This window comes from Zalophus californianus, chromosome X (genome assembly GCF_009762305.2).
Source record: "Zalophus californianus isolate mZalCal1 chromosome X, mZalCal1.pri.v2, whole genome shotgun sequence".
NCBI lineage: Eukaryota > Metazoa > Chordata > Mammalia > Carnivora > Otariidae > Zalophus > Zalophus californianus.
In genome coordinates, this window is record NC_045612.1 from 66,311,005 (window position 1) to 66,327,021 (window position 16,017).

Genomic DNA, 16,017 nt, shown 5'->3' on the forward strand with positions numbered 1-16,017 from the left:
TTAAAACAACCACATATACTTTGCCTGGGTCCTAATTTTGCTTGGGCCTAGACCTGATGATATCCTACAGCACATTCTTCAGCCCATGAAGAGATAAAAGTAATAATTCCAAGGAATATTAAAGACAGATTTCAGCCACTGTGGTCACTGCCTAGACTTCTACCCATGTCTTGCCTCTGCTTATATTTTCATGTAATTATAAAAATTTCACAGTTGGTAGCAATTTGAAGGTCCCACAGGTCCAAACTCCTACCCCCTATACTATAAAAATGCCTTTTAAACATCCAGCTTCTATCTGAATATTCAATAATGGATATTACATTAAAGGGCCTTTAGTTACATTATTGGATAGATATAATTATTAGGATATCTATGTATTGGGTTTTTTTTAATTTTTTAAATTTGTCAGAGAAAAAGCACAAGCCCAGGGAGGAGACAGAGGGAGAAGTAGGTTTCCCATTGAGCAGGGAGCCTGATGTGGGACTTGATCCCAGGACCCCAAGATCATGACCTGAGTTGAAGTCAGACACTTAACTGACTGAGCTACCCAGGCATCCCAGGATATCTATGTATTGAATTATGATCTGGGATACAATCAGCAAAATAATTTGAAGAAAATGAAAAGGGTGGAATAATCCATAGATTAACAAAAATGAGACATATCAAACAAGTGTGGTTCTTACTAGAATTATAGTGAATGGTTTTGAGACAACTGGGTAGCTATGTTAAAAAAAGATAAAGTTCAATCTCTTCTGTACACCATATTATAAGTTAAAGTCTAAGTGGAACAAAAGAAAAGAAAAAATCCCAAGTGTCTATCAATAGGGGCCTAGATAAACTATGATACATTGATATAACTGAATACCGTACTATGTAAGTTGTAAGAAAGAATGAGGGAGTTCTGTAAGCACTGATATATACCACAGGATGTACTTAGGTGAAGACAGCAAGATGCAAAATTGCATATAGTAATATGCTACCTTTTGTGTAAGAAAGGGAGGAAATGAGAATATATACAAGCATAACTTGAAGAGATTACAGGTTTAGTTTCAGAACACCACAATAAAGCAAATACTGTAATAAAGTGAGTCAGATGAATTTTTTGTTTCCCAGTGCATATAAAAATTACGTTTACACTATACTGTAGTCTAGTAAGAGTGCAATAGCATTATGCCTTAAAAAGCAATGTACATACCTTATTGCTGGAAAAAAGACAGTCTCTTCAACAAATGGTGTTGGGAAAATTGGACAGCCACATGCAGAAGAATGAAACTGGACCATTTCCTTACACCACACACAAAAATAGACTCGAAATGGATGAAAGACCTAAATGTGAGACAGGAGTCCACCAAAATCTTAGAGGAAAACGCAGGCAGCAACCTCTTCGACCTCGGCCACAGCAACTTCTTCCTAGAAACATCGCCGAAGGCAAGGGAAGCAAGGGCAAAAATGAACTATTGGGGCTCCATCAAGATAAAAAGCTTTTGCACAGCAAAGGAAACAGTCAACAAAACCAAAAGACAACTGACAGAATGGGAGAAGATATTTGCAAATGACATATCAGATAAAGGGCTAGTATCCAAAATCTATGAAGAACTTTTCAAACTCAACACTCAAAGAACAAATAATCCAATCAAGAAATGGGCCAAAGACATGAACAGACATTTCTGTAAAGAAGACATCCAAATGGCCAACAGACACATGAAAAATTGCTCAACATCACCTGGCATCAGGAAAATTCAAATCAAAACCTCAATGAGATACCAGCTCACACCAGTCAGAATGGTTAAAATTAACAATCAGGAAACAGATGTTGGCGAGGATGCAGAGAAACGGGAACCCTCTTGCATTGTTGGTGAGAATGCAAGCTGGTGCAGCCACTCTGGAAAACAGTAAGGAGGTTCCTCAAAAAGTTGAAAGTAGAGCTACCCTATGACCCAGCAATTGCACTACTGGGTATTTACCCCAAAGATACAAATGTAGTGATCCGAAGGGGCACATGCACCCCAATGTTTATAGTAGCAATGTTCACAATAGCCAAACTATGGAAAGAGCCTAGATGTCCATCAACAGATGAATGGATAAAGAAGAGGTGGTATATATACACAATGGAATATCATGCAGCCCTCAAAAATGAAATCTTGCCATTTGCAACGATGTGGATGGAACTAGAGGTATTATGCTAAGCAAAATAAGTCAATCAGAGAAAGACAAGTATCATATGATCTCACTGATATGAGGAATTTGAGAAACAAGACAGAGGATCATAGGGGAAAGGAGGGAAAAATGGAACAAGATGAAACCAGAGAGGGAGACAAACCATAAGAGACTCTTAATCTCAGGAAACAAACTGAGGGTTGCTGGAGTGGAGGGGGTGTGAGGGATGGGGTGGCTGAGTGATGGACATTGGGGAGGGTAAGTACTATGGTGAGCACTGTGAATTGTGTAAGACTGATGAATCACAGACCTGTACCCCTGAAACAAATAATATTATTATATGTTAATAAAATTTTTTTAAATATTCTATCGCTAAAAAATGCTAACCATAATCTGAACTTTCAGGAAGTTGTAATCTTTTGGCTGGTGCAGGGTCTTGCCTCAATGTTGATGGTGGCTGACTGATCAGGGTGGTAGTTGCTGAAGGTTGAGGTAGCAGTGGCAATTTCTTAAAATAAGATAGCAGTGAAGTTTTTCACATCAACTGACTCTTCCTTTCACAAATAATTGCTCTGTAGAAAGCAATGATGATTGATAACATTTTACCCAAGTAGAACTTCCTTCAATCCTCTCACATCCTGTCAATATTTTATCAAATAAGTTTATATAATATTCTAAATCCTTTGTTGTCATTTCAACAATCTTCACAGCATCTCCATGAGGAGTAGATTTCATCTCAAGAAACCACTTTCTTTCCCCATCCATAAGAAGCAACTCCTCAACCATTCAAGTTTTTTTAAGATTTATTTATTTATTTTAGAGAGAGAGAAAGATAGAGCAGGAGGGAGGGGGGAGAGAAGGAGAGGGAGAGAGAAACTTAAGCAGACTCTGTGTTGCGTGCAAAGCACTATGCAGGGCTCGATCTCACAACCCTGAGATCGTGACCTGAGCTGAAACCAAGAGTGGGACACTTAACCTACTGTGACACGAGGTGCCCCCCCGTTCAAGTTATATCATGCCATTGAAGCAATTCAGTCCTATCTTTAGGATCCACTTCTAATTCTAGACCTCTTGCTATTTTAACCACATTCAGTTACTTCCACTGAAGTCTTGAACTCCTCAAAGTAATCCATGAGAGTTGAAATCCACTTCTTCCAAACTCATGTTAATGTTGATGTTTTGACCTCTTCCCATGAATCATGATTATTCTTAATGGCATCTAGAGTGGTTAATCTTTTCCAGAGTTTTTTAGTTTACTTTGCCCAGATTCATCAGAGGAATCACTACCTAGGACGGCCATAGCATTATGAAATGTATTTCTTAAATAAAAAGACTTAAAAGTCAGCGCGCCTGGGTGGCTCAATCAGTTAAGCATCTGTCTTCTGCTCAGGTCATGATCCCAGGGTGCTGGGACCCAACCTGGTGTTGGGCTCGCTGCTCAGAGGGGAGCCTGTTTCTCCCTCTCTTCCCTCTGCTCTTCCCCTGACCCCCGCTCATGCTCTCTCTCTCTCTCAAATAAATAAATAAAATCTTAAAAAAAAAAGACTTAAAAGTCAAAATTACTCCTTGATTCATGGGTTGCAGAATGGATGATGTGTTAACAGACATGTAAACAACATAAATCTTGTGTTTATCAGAGTTCTTGGGTGCACTATCAATTAGCAGTCATATTCTGAAAGGAATCTTTTATTTCTAAGCAGGTCTCAACAGTGGGCTTAAAATATTTAGGAAACCATGTTGTAAACAGATGTGCTGTCACCCAGCTTTTGTTGTTCCCTTTATAGAGCACAAGCAGAGTATATTTAACATAATTCTTATGGGCCCTAGAATTTTTGGAATGGTAAATGAGCATTGGCTTCAACTTAAAGCCATCAGCTGCATTAGCCCCTAACAAGAGAGTCAGCTTGTCCTTTGAAATTTTGAAGCCAAACATTGACTTCTCTCTAGCTATGAAAAGTTCTAGATGGCATCTTCTTCTAATAGAAATCTGCTTTGTCTACATTGAAAATGTGTTATTTAGTGTAGCAATCTTCATTAATTATCTTAGCTATATCTTCTGGATAACTTGCTACAGCTTCTATATCAACACTTGCTGCTTCACCTTGCACTTTTATTTTATGGAGATGGCTTTTTTACTTAAACTTCTTGAACCAATGTCTGCTAGCTTTAAACTTTTCTTCTGCAGCTTCCTCACCTCTCTCAGTCTTCACAGAATTAAAGAGGGTTAGGGCCTTGCTCTGGATTAAACATCGGTTTGAGGGAATGCTATGGCTGGTTTGGTCTTCTATTCAAACCTCTACAACTTTCTCTATATCAGCAATAATGCTGCTTTGCTTTTTTATCATTCATGTGTTCACTGGAGTAGCACTTTTAATTTCCTTCATAAACTTTTCCTTTGCATTCACAACTTTGCTAACTGTTGACCTAGCTTTTGACCTATCTCATCTGTTAACATGCCTTCCTCACTAAGCTTAATCATTTCTAGCCTTTGATTTAAAGAGAGAAATGTGTGACTATTACTTTCACTTGAACACTTGGAGGCCATTGTAGGGTTATTAATTGACCCAATTTCAGTATTGTTATGTCTCATGGAATAAGGAGGCTTGAGGAGAAGGCCAGAGATGGAAGAACAGCCAGTAGGCAGAGCAGTCAAAACACACACATTGATTAAGTTTGCTATCTTCTATGGGTGTGATTCGTGGTGCCCCAAAACAATTACAACAGTAACATCAAATTTCACTGGTCACAGATCACCATAACAAATAAATTAATAATAAAAAAGTTTGAAATATTGCAAGAATTACCAACATATGACATAGAGACATAAAGTGAGCAAATACTGTTGGGAAAATGGTACCAATAGACTTCCTTGACACAGGGATGCCACAAACCTTTAATTTAAAATGAAATGAAATATTTGCAAAGGGCAATAAAGTGAAGCACAATAAAATGAGGAATCTCAGTATTTATTTTTGCTTGTATCTGCATAGGAACACTGAAAGGATACATAAGAAACTAATAAAGTGTTTATGAAGATGGAAAGTATAGGGTAGTTGGGGACAGGAGTTAGTATGGAGTTCTAAATGTAAACCTTGTTATTTTCTTTCTATTTTTGAACCATGTTAATGTATAAGCTAGTCTAAATAAATACAACTTTAAAAGAAAAAAAATGGGGCTGGGGGAAGCGAGATCATCCATAAACTCTTATCAGGAAAGCCCAAGATTTTTATTGACTCAAAGGCCAAAGTCATCACTAAATTCTACTACCTACACACTCACTGAATGTGAGTACATGCCACCAATGAACACATGGAGAAGGAAATCAAGGAAACTGGCATGACTGGGAGCTGTAAAATGGCTGGAGAATCCAGATACCATGAAACCACAGTAGAAATCACAGAGAAGGTAATGCATTCAGCATTCTCTATGACAGTGAGACCTCTTCCTGTTTATCTTCTGGTCATCACATATAGTTTCATGAACAGTCACTTTAGGCCACATAGGAAAACGGCAGAGAGGATCATCAACAGTGATATCGCAGCACACAAGGAATTTTTATGGAATCATTTAGCCATTGTATATATATATATATATATAGAAAGAGACATATATAAAGACAGCTATATAAAGAGAATTTCCTCAGATGGCTTCAGGTTGGGCTAAGTGGTGCCCTTGCTCTGATTTCCCACACGCATTGAACGTGCAAGTACATAAACACTACTGTTAAAGGCAATGCTTGGGTAAAAGTATGGAAATCTTTGGCTAAATAAGGAGTTGGAGAGTTACCATATTAATTACCACCCAGTAATGTCTTTTTTTTTTTTTCCAGCAAAGCTAGTTTTATTGAGTGATAGCAAAGTGATAGTGCAAAGCTCCGGAGGAGGGAGGGGACCAGAGAGGGTTGCCCACCACCCAGTAACGTCTTATTATGAATTAGCCAGTCAACTAGAGTCCTGAAAAATGGGAACAAGAAATTATTAGATTTTCATTCTGAAAAGAAAGCTCAAAGGAATAGTGCAACGAACACCATCAGAAGAGGGCAGGGTTAGGTGGCTGGGTGATAGACATTGGGGAGGGTATGTGCTATGGTGAGCACTGTGAATTGTACAAGACTGATGAATCATGGATCTGTACTTCTGAAACAAATAATGCAATATATGTTAAGAAGAAAAAAAGAAGAAGAAGATAGCAGGAGGGGAAGAATGAAGGGGAGTAAGTCGGAGGGGGAGACGAACCATTAGAGACGATGGACTCTGAAAAACAAACTGAGGGTTCTAGAGGGGAGGGGGGTGGGGGGATGGGTTAGCCTGGTAATGGGTATTAAAGAGGGCACATTCTGCGTGGAGCACTGTGTGTTATGCACAAACAATGAATCATGGAACACTACATCAAAAACTAATGATGTAGGGCGCCTGGGTGGCTCAGTTGGTTAAGCGACTGCCTTCGGCTCAGGTCATGATCCTGGAGTCCCAGGATCAAGTCCCGCATCGGGCTCCCTGCTCGGCAGGGAGTCTGCTTCTCCCTCTGACCCTCTTCCCTCTCGTGCTCTCTATCTCTCATTCTCTCTCTCAAATAAATAAATAAAATCTTAAAAAAAAAAACAAAAAAAACCTAATGATGTAATGTATGGTGATTAACATAACAATAAAAAATTATTAAAAAAAAGAAGAGGGGAGGGTTGGATGAGCCACAATAAAAGGGGTTGAGGGGAGGCGATGAAACATAAGAGTCTGGGAAATGTCAGAGTAGAGAGAAATGGAGTGGCCATGACAAAAACCCAGTCTAGTTCCATGTGGCTTGCCACACAGATGTCTGAGCCCCACTGAGAGTTACTAAATCACATGGCAGATGAAATTCCATATGATGCAAAAATACAATGCAAATGAAAGAGGGACTGTGAAATTTTATTAAGCACCCCAGGTGAATCTACTACACAATAAATTTTGAGAACTGCAGCTTTCTGGTATGTACTCACCATGGCGGTTGCCTTTCTCACTGCAAGTAATTAACATTTATTGACAATTGCACAAGAGGTCAACCCTAGGACATGCCTAATGTCCAATGACAGTAGGGTACCTAAATAGCTCATGATCAAAGACTGGAATAAAGGCAAGTGAAAGAAGAGAGGGCAAGAGAAACGTTTTAAGAAAAGCTTGAAGCAAGGCAAGTTTGAGCAAAAACATTTGCCTCGTCATAATATAAAGAGACAAGCCCACAAATTCCAGCAGATTCTACATTATGTTGACAAACTAAAGGATAATGTTCACATATACATAGTACTAGAATAATGATTGGTCATACAATGAACTCAACCACATTTCTGTCACTATTAGCCATATTATAATTAAAGATAAAGGACAATACATTGTATATACACAGATAATTTAGTTACTTTCACCAATGATGGTGAAGTGTCATAGATCATTTAAGCTATCAAATTTTGATACCAGTTTGTCTGTGGAATACATTTTAAATGTGCTCTGCTTTAACAAAACCAAATATATATCAAAGTTCAGATGATAACAAATAACAAATGATTACCTGGGTTACAAAAGATTAATTGCTTTATAGAAGGTGTGGTTAGAGTATGATTCTGTTTACATTAATTCAACTTCTAAGTAGCACTTTATTTTTTATTTAAATTTTTTTAAATTTTTTATTGTTATGTTAATCACCATATAATACATCATTTGTTTTGGTGTAGTGTTCCATGATTCATTGTTTGTTCATAACACCCAGTGCTCCACGCAGAATGTGCCCTCTTTAATACCCATCACCAGGCTAACCCATCCCCCCACCCCCCTCCCCTCTAGAACCCTCAGTTTGTTTTTCAGAGTCCATCGTCTCTCATGGTTCGTCTCCCCCTCCGACTTACTCCCCTTCATTCTTCCCCTCCTGCTATCTTCTTCTTTTTCTTTTATCTTAATATATGTTGCATTATTTGTTTCAGAAGTACAGATCTGTGATTCAACAGTCTTACACAATTCACAGTGCTCACCGTAGCACATACCCTACCCAATGTCTATCACCCAGCCACCCCATCCCTCCCACCCCCGACCACTCCAGCAACCTTCAGTTTGTTCCTGAGATTAAGAATTCCTCATATCAGTGAGGTCATATGATACATGTCTTTCTCTGATTGACTTATTTCACTCAGCATAACACCCTCCAGTTCCATCCACGTCGTTGCAAATGGCAAGATCTCATTCCTTTTGATGGCTGCATAATATTCCATTGTGTATATATACCACCTCTTCTTTATCCATTCATCTGTCGATGGACATCTTGGCTCTTTCCACAGTTTGGCTATTGTGGACATTGCTGCTATAAACATTGGGGTGCACGTACCCCTTCGGGTCCCTACATTTGTATCTTTGGGGTAAATACCCAGTAGTGCAATTGCTGGATCGAACGGTAGCTCTAATTTCAACTGTTTGAGGAACCTCCATACTGTTTTCCAGAGGGGTTGCACCAGCTTGCATTCCCACCAACAGTGTAGGAGGGTTCCCCTTTCTCCACATCCCCGCCAACATCTGTCGTTCCCTGACTTGTTAATTTTAGCCATTCTGACTGGTGTGAGGTGGTATCTCATTGAGGTTTTGATTTGGATTTCCCTGATGCCAAGCGATGTTGAACACTTTTTCATCTGCCTGTTGGCCATTTGTATGTCTTCTTTGGAAAAATGTCTGTTCATGTTTTCTGCCCATTTCTTGATTGGATTATTTGTCCTTTGGGTGTTGAGTTTGATAAGTTCTTTATAGATTTTGGATACTAGCCCTTTATCTGATATGTCATTTGCAAATATTTTCTCCCATTCTGTTGGTTGTCTTTTGGTTTTGTGGACTGTTTCTTTTGCTGTGCAAAAGCTTTTTATCTTGATGAAATCCCAATAGTTCAATTTTGCCCTGGCTTCCCGTGCCTTTGGTGATGTTTCTAGGAAGAAGTTGCTGCAGCTGAGGTCGAAGAGGTTGCTACCTGTGTTCTCCTTTAGGATTTTGATGGACTCCTGTCTCACATTTAGGTCTTTCAACCATTTGGAGTCTATTTTTGTGTGTGGTGTAAGGAAATGGTCCAGTTTTATTCTTCTGCATGTGGCTGTCCAATTTTCCCAACACCATTTGTTGAAGAGACTGTCTTTTTTCCATTGGACATTCTTTCCTGCTTTGTCAAAGATAAGTTGACCATAGAGTTGAGGGTCCATTTCTGGGCTCTCGATTCTGTTCCATTGATCTATGTGTCTGTTTTGTGCCAGTACCATACTGTCTTGATGATGACAGCTTTGTAATAGAGCTGGAAGTCCGGAATTGTGATGCCGCCAGCTTTGCTTTTCTTTTTCAATATTCCTCTGGCTATTCGGGGTCTCTTCTGGTTCCATACAAAGTTTAGGATTATTTGTTCCATTTCTTTGAAAAAAGTGGATGGTATTTTGATGGGGATTGCATTGAATGTGTAGATTGCTCTAGGTAGCCTTGACATCTTCACAATGTTGGTTCTCCCAATCCATGAGCATGGAACGTTTTTCCAGTTCTTTGTGTCTTCTTCAATTTCTTTCCTGAGTATTTTATAGTTTTCTGAGTACAGATCCTTTGCCTCTTTGGTTAAATTTATTCCTAGGTATCTTATGGTTTTGGGTGCAATTGTGAATGGGATCGACTCCTTGATTTGTCTCTCTTCTGTCTTGTTGTTGGTGTATAGGAATGCCACTGATTTCTGTGCATTGATTTTATAGCCTGCTACTTGACTGAATTCTTGTATGAGTTCTAGCAGTTTTGGGGTGGAGTCTTTTGGGTTTTCCACATACAGTATCATATCATCTGCAAAGAGTGAGAGTTTGACTTCCTCTTTGCCGATTTGGATGCCTTTGATTTCTTTTGGTTGTCTGATTGCTGTGGCTAGGACTTCTAATACTATGTTGAATAGCAGTGGTGAGAGTGGACATCCCTGCCGCGTTCCTGACCTTAGGGGAAAAGCTCTCAGCCTTTCCCCATTGAGAATGATATTCGCTGTAGGTTTTTCGTAGATGGCTTTTATGATATTGAGGTATGTACCCTCTATCCCTATACTCTGAAGAGTTTTGATCAAGAAAGGATGCTGTACTTTGTCAAATGCTTTTTCTGCATCTATTGAGAGGATCATATGATTCTTGTTCTTTCTTTTGTTAATGTATTGTATCACGTTGATTGATTTGCGGATGTTGAACCAGCCTTGCAGCCCAGGGATAAATCCCACTTGGTCATGGTGAATAATCCTTTTAATGTACTGCTGGATCCTATTGGCTAGTATTTTGGTGAGAATTTTTGCATCCATGTTCATCAAGGATATTGGTCTGTAATTCTCCTCTTTGATGGGATCTTTGTCTGGTTTTGGGATCAAGGTAATGGTGGCCTCATAAAATGAATTTGGAAGTTTTCCTTCCATTTCTATTTTTTGGAACAGTTTCAGGAGAATAGGTATTAATTTTTCTTTAAATGTCTGATAGAATTCCCCTGGGAAGCCGTCTGGCCCTGGGCTTTTGTTTGTTGGGAGATTTTTGATGACTGCTTCAATTTCCTTAGTGGTTATAGGTCTGTTCAGGTTTTCTACTTCTTCCTGGTTCAGTTTTGGTAGTTGATACATCTCTAGGAATGCAGCCATTTCTTCCAGGTTATCTAATTTGCTGGCATAGAGTTGCTCGTAATATGTTCTTATAATTCTTTGTATTTCTTTGGTGTTGGTTGTGATCTCTCCTCTTTCATTCATGATTTTGTTGATTTGGGTCATTTCTCTTTTCTTTTTGATCAGTCTGGCCAGGGGTTTATCAATCTTGTTAATTCTTTCAAAGAACCAGCTCCTAGTTTTGTTGATCTGTTCTACTGTTCTTTTGGTTTCTAGTTCATTGGTTTCTGCTCTGATCTTTATTATTTCTCTTCTCCTGCTGGGTTTATGCTTTATTTGCTGTTCTTTCTCCAGCTCCTTTAGGTGTAGGGTTAGATTGTGTATTTGAGACCTTTCTTGTTTCTTGAGAAAGACTTGTATTGCTATGTACTTTCCTCTCAGGACTGCCTTTGCTGTATCCCAAAGATTTTGGACAGTTGTGTTTTCATTTTCATTGGTTTCCATGAATTTTTTTAATTCTTCTTTAATTTCCTGGTTGACCCATTCATTCTTTAGTAGGATGCTCTTTAGCCTCCATGTATTTGAGTTCTTTCCAACTTTCCTCTTGTGATTGAGTTCTAGTTTCAAAGCATTGTGGTCTGAAAATATGCAGGGAATGATCCCAGTCTTTTGGTACCGGTTGAGACCTGATTTGTGACCTAGGATGTGATCAATTCTGGAGAATGTTCCATGGGCACTCGAGAAGAATGTGTATTCCGTTGCTTTGGGATGGAATGTTCTGAATATGTCTGTGAAGTCCATTTGGTCCAGTGTGTCATTTAAAGTCTTTATTTCCTTGTTGATCTTTTGCTTAGATGATCTGGCCATTTCAGTCAGGGGGGTGTTAAAGTCCCCCACTATGATTGTATGGTTGTCAATGTGTTTCTTTGCTTTTGTTATTAATTGCCTTATATAATTGGCGTCTCCCATGTTCGGGGCATAGATATTTACAATTGTTAGATCTTCTTGTTGGATAGCCCCTTTAAGTAGGATATAGTGTCCTTCCTCATCTCTTATTACAGTCTTTGTTTTAAAATCTAGTTTGTCTGATATAAGGATTGCCACCCCAGCTTTCTTTTGGTGTCCATTAGCATGGTAAATGGTTTTCCACCCCCTCACTTTCAATCTGGGGGTGTCTTTGGGTCTAAAATGAGTCTCTTGCAGACAGCATATGGATAGGTCTTGTTTTTTAATCCAATCTGATAGCCTGTGTCTTTTGATTGGGGCATTGAGCCCATTTACATTCAGGGTAACTATTGAAAGGTATGAATTTAGTGCCATTGTATTGCCTGTAAGGTGACTGTTACTGTATGTTGTCTGTGTTCCTTTCTGATCTTTGCTGCTTTTAGGCTCTCTCTTTGCTTAGAGGACCCCTTTCAATATTTCTTGGAGGGCTGGTTTCGTGTTTGCAAATTCCTTTAGTTTTTGTTTGTTCTGGAAGCTTTTTATCTCTCCTTCTATTTTCAAGGACAGCCTAGCTGGATATAGTATTCTTGGCTGCATATTTTTCTCGTTTAGTGCTCTGAAGATATCTTGCCAGTCCTTTCTGGCCTGCCAGGTCTCTGTGGATAGGTCTGTTGCCAATCTAATATTTTTACCATTGTAGGTTACATATCTCTTCTCCAGAGCCGCTTTCAGGATTCTCTCTTTGTCTCTGAGACTCGTAAGTTTTACTATTAGATGTCGGGGTGTTGACTTATTTTTATTGATTTTGAGAGGGGTTCTCTGTGCCTCCTGGATTTTGATGCCTGTTTCCTTCCTCACATTAGGGAAGTTCTCTGCTATTATTTGCTCCAATATACCTTCTGCCCCTCTCTCTCTTTCTTCTTCTTCTGGGATCCCAATTATTCTAATGTTGTTTCATCTTATCGTATCACTTATCTCTCGAATTCTGCCCTCGTGATCCTGTAGTTGTTTCTCCCTCTTTTTCTCAGCCTCTTTACTTTCCATCATTTGGTCTTCTATATCACTGATTCTCTCTTCTGCCTCACTTATCCTAGCATTTAGTGCCCCCATTTTTGATTGCACCTCATCAATAGCCTTTTTGATTTCGACTTGGTTAGATTTTAGTTCTTTTATTTCTCCAGAAAGGGTTTCTCTAATAACTTCCACGCTTTTTTCAAGCCCAGCTAGTATCTTTAAAGTCATGATTCTGAACTCTAGGTCCGACATCGTACTAATGTCCTTATTGAGTAGGTCCCTGGCTGACGGTACTACCTCTTGTTCTTTTTGCTGAGGTGATTTTTTTCGTCTTGTCATTTTGTCCAGAGGAGAATAGATGAATGAGAGAACAAAATGCTAACAGGTTTACAACGTCCCCAGCAAATATACTGTATACAAATCAGAAAAGACCTGAAACCAGGGGAAAAGAAAGGGAAAGAAAGAAAAAAGAAAGAGAAAAAAAAGAAAAAAAGATAAAAACAAAAACAGAACAATACAAAAAAAGCAGAATGTGATCAAATATGACCAGGCTAGTGCATAGATCAGTGCCACACACTAGATTTTGGGCATATTTTGGTCTGTTAGAAAAAAGTGCCTCCTAAAATTTTAAAGGAAGAAAGACATATCTGTACAAAATAAGGGTTGATACAATGAAGGGATAGAAGATGACTGTAAAGATGAAAATTATAAAAGATTTTATAAAAGGACTTGATAAGATAAGAAGTTGTTTGAAAAAAGAAAGAAGATTTAAAAAAAAGAAAAGAAAAAAGGGAGAGAATGTGATCAGGCAGGAGACTAGAACAGAGCCATACACTAGTGATTTAGGGTATATTTTGATCTGTTAGAAGAAACTGTATCTCAAAAGTTTAAAGAGAGAACAACTTATATATATATGCCAAAAATAAGGGTAACTACTATGAAGGGATAAAATATGACTCTAAAAATGAAAAATAAAAAAAATTTTTTTTTTAAAAAGAGATTGATAAGATGTTGGTTGAAAAAGGGAAAAAGAAAAAAAAACAGTTAACAAAAATTAACTTTGATGAACTAATGCATCATGGTAAAAAAAAAGCCATGAATTCTATGTGCAGTATTCCCCTAGCGCTGGAGTTCTCCCGTTCTCCTTGATCGGTAAACTTGGTCTTGGCTTGCTGGCTGTTCGTCCTGATCTTCTGGGGGAGGGGCCTGTTGCTGTGGTTTCCAAATGTCTTTGCCGGAGGCTGAATTGCCCCGCCCTTGTGGGTCCGGGCTAAGCAAGCTGCTCGGGTTTGATCTCAGGAGCTTTTGTTCCCTGCAAGCTCTCCGTACAGCCTTGGAGGACCAGGGCAAAAATGGTGGCCTCCCAATCTCCACCCGGAGGAGCTGAGAACTCGGGGCCCCGCTCCTCAGTGCGCCCCCAGAGAAAAGCAGTCACTCCCGTGTCCCCGGTCTCCGGCCGCTCTCCGTGCCCACCCGGCCTGTGACCGAGCGTTGCTATCTCTGGCACCCGACCCCGTGTGGAGTCTCCAAACCCAGCAGATCCCTGCGGTGCATTCCCGCGCCGCTCCTCCCCGGGAAGGAAGGGGAGTCTCCCCGGATCTGCCGCTTCTAACAGTTCCGATTTTGTGCTCCGCGACTCTATCACTTGCCAGCAGCGGCCGGCGGAGGCTCCCTCCCCTGCCGTCTATCTTCCCGAATATCGCCTCGGATTCACTTCTCCGCACATCTTACCTTCCAGTAAGTGGTCGCTTCTCTGTTCAGATAGTTGTTGCTACTCTCCTCTTTGATCTCCTGTTGAGTTCGTAGGTGTTCAGAATGGTTTGATCCCTATTCAGCTGAATTCCTGAGACCAGACGAAATCTAGGTCTCCTACTCCTCCGCCATCTTGCTCCGCCCCCCTTATTTAAATTTAATTAGCCAACTTATAGTACATCATTAGTTTTTGATGTAGTGTTCAATGATTCATTAGTTGCATATAACACCCAGGGCTCATCACATCATGTGCCCTCCTTAATACCCATCACCCTGTTACCCCACCCCCCCACCCATCTCCCTTTCCGCAACCCTCAGTTTTTTTCCCAGAGTCCAAAGTCTTTCATGGTTTGTCTACCTCTCTGATTTCTTCCCAGTTTTCCCTCCCTTCCCGTATTGTCCTCTGCATTATTCCTTATATTCCACATATGAGTGAGGCCATATGATAATTGTCTTTCCCTGATTATTTCATTTAGCATAATAATAGTTAGCACTTTAAATCTGTTGTTAAATTTGTTTTAATTATCTGGGGGCAGGGGTAAGTAGTGACTGAAAAGGACACAAGGGAGATTTGGGGTGCTAACAATCAATACTGTTAGCGATTGGCTGCTCATTACTTGAATGTATACAGTTTATGAATTTTCATAAGGCTTATGATATGTACATTTTTCTTTATGTATACTTCAATTGAAAGGTAAAAAAAAAATTAAGGGAAGAAGTATGCCAGGAAAACAAATACACAACAAGAAATAAACAATGCTAGTGCATTGTACCTAAACTTAACGGATGCTCTCTCTCATTTTTCTGTGGGTTTGTTCAGAACCACACAACTCTGACCACTCACCAATCTATGAATAACTGGAAACTATACATGGAAGAAGATTTGAATGTGGATATGGATGATTGAACATAATGTAAATAAAATTTTAGTGATTACTTTAAAAAACAATAAGACAAAACTTTTTGTCTATATTCTCACATTTTCTAGAAGAAAATTATATTATCTGCAAACAATGACAGTTTTGTCTCTTCCTTTACAATATTTATACTTTTTTCTTTCTTTGTCTCGACTGGGACCTTCAGAAAAATGTCGACAGGAAGCAGTGCTATTGAACATCTGCCTTTGTAGTGGACTTTGTTGAAATTTTTGCCTTTAACATCAAAGCTTTTCAACTTTTTGCACCATATCCCACAGTAAAAAAAGTTATTTTGCAATCTAGTGTACACACAGACACATACGTGCGCGTGCACACACACACACACACACAAATATTCAAGAAACAATACTTACCTTTTCTACATACAGACTGCAACATTTTATATCCTAGCTCATATTTTCATGCTGAGTGCATTAAAAGGTTTTAGTGACAACTGGGGAAATTTGAATATGACTGGGTTTTAGATGATATTAAGGAATTTTTGTTTATTCTTTGTTAGGTATAATAATGATATTGTGGTTATGTAAGGAAATATATTTTAGAAATCCATAGTAAATTTTTTAAGGGTGGGATGACATGATAATTTAAAATACTTCAGACGGATGATTAACATGAC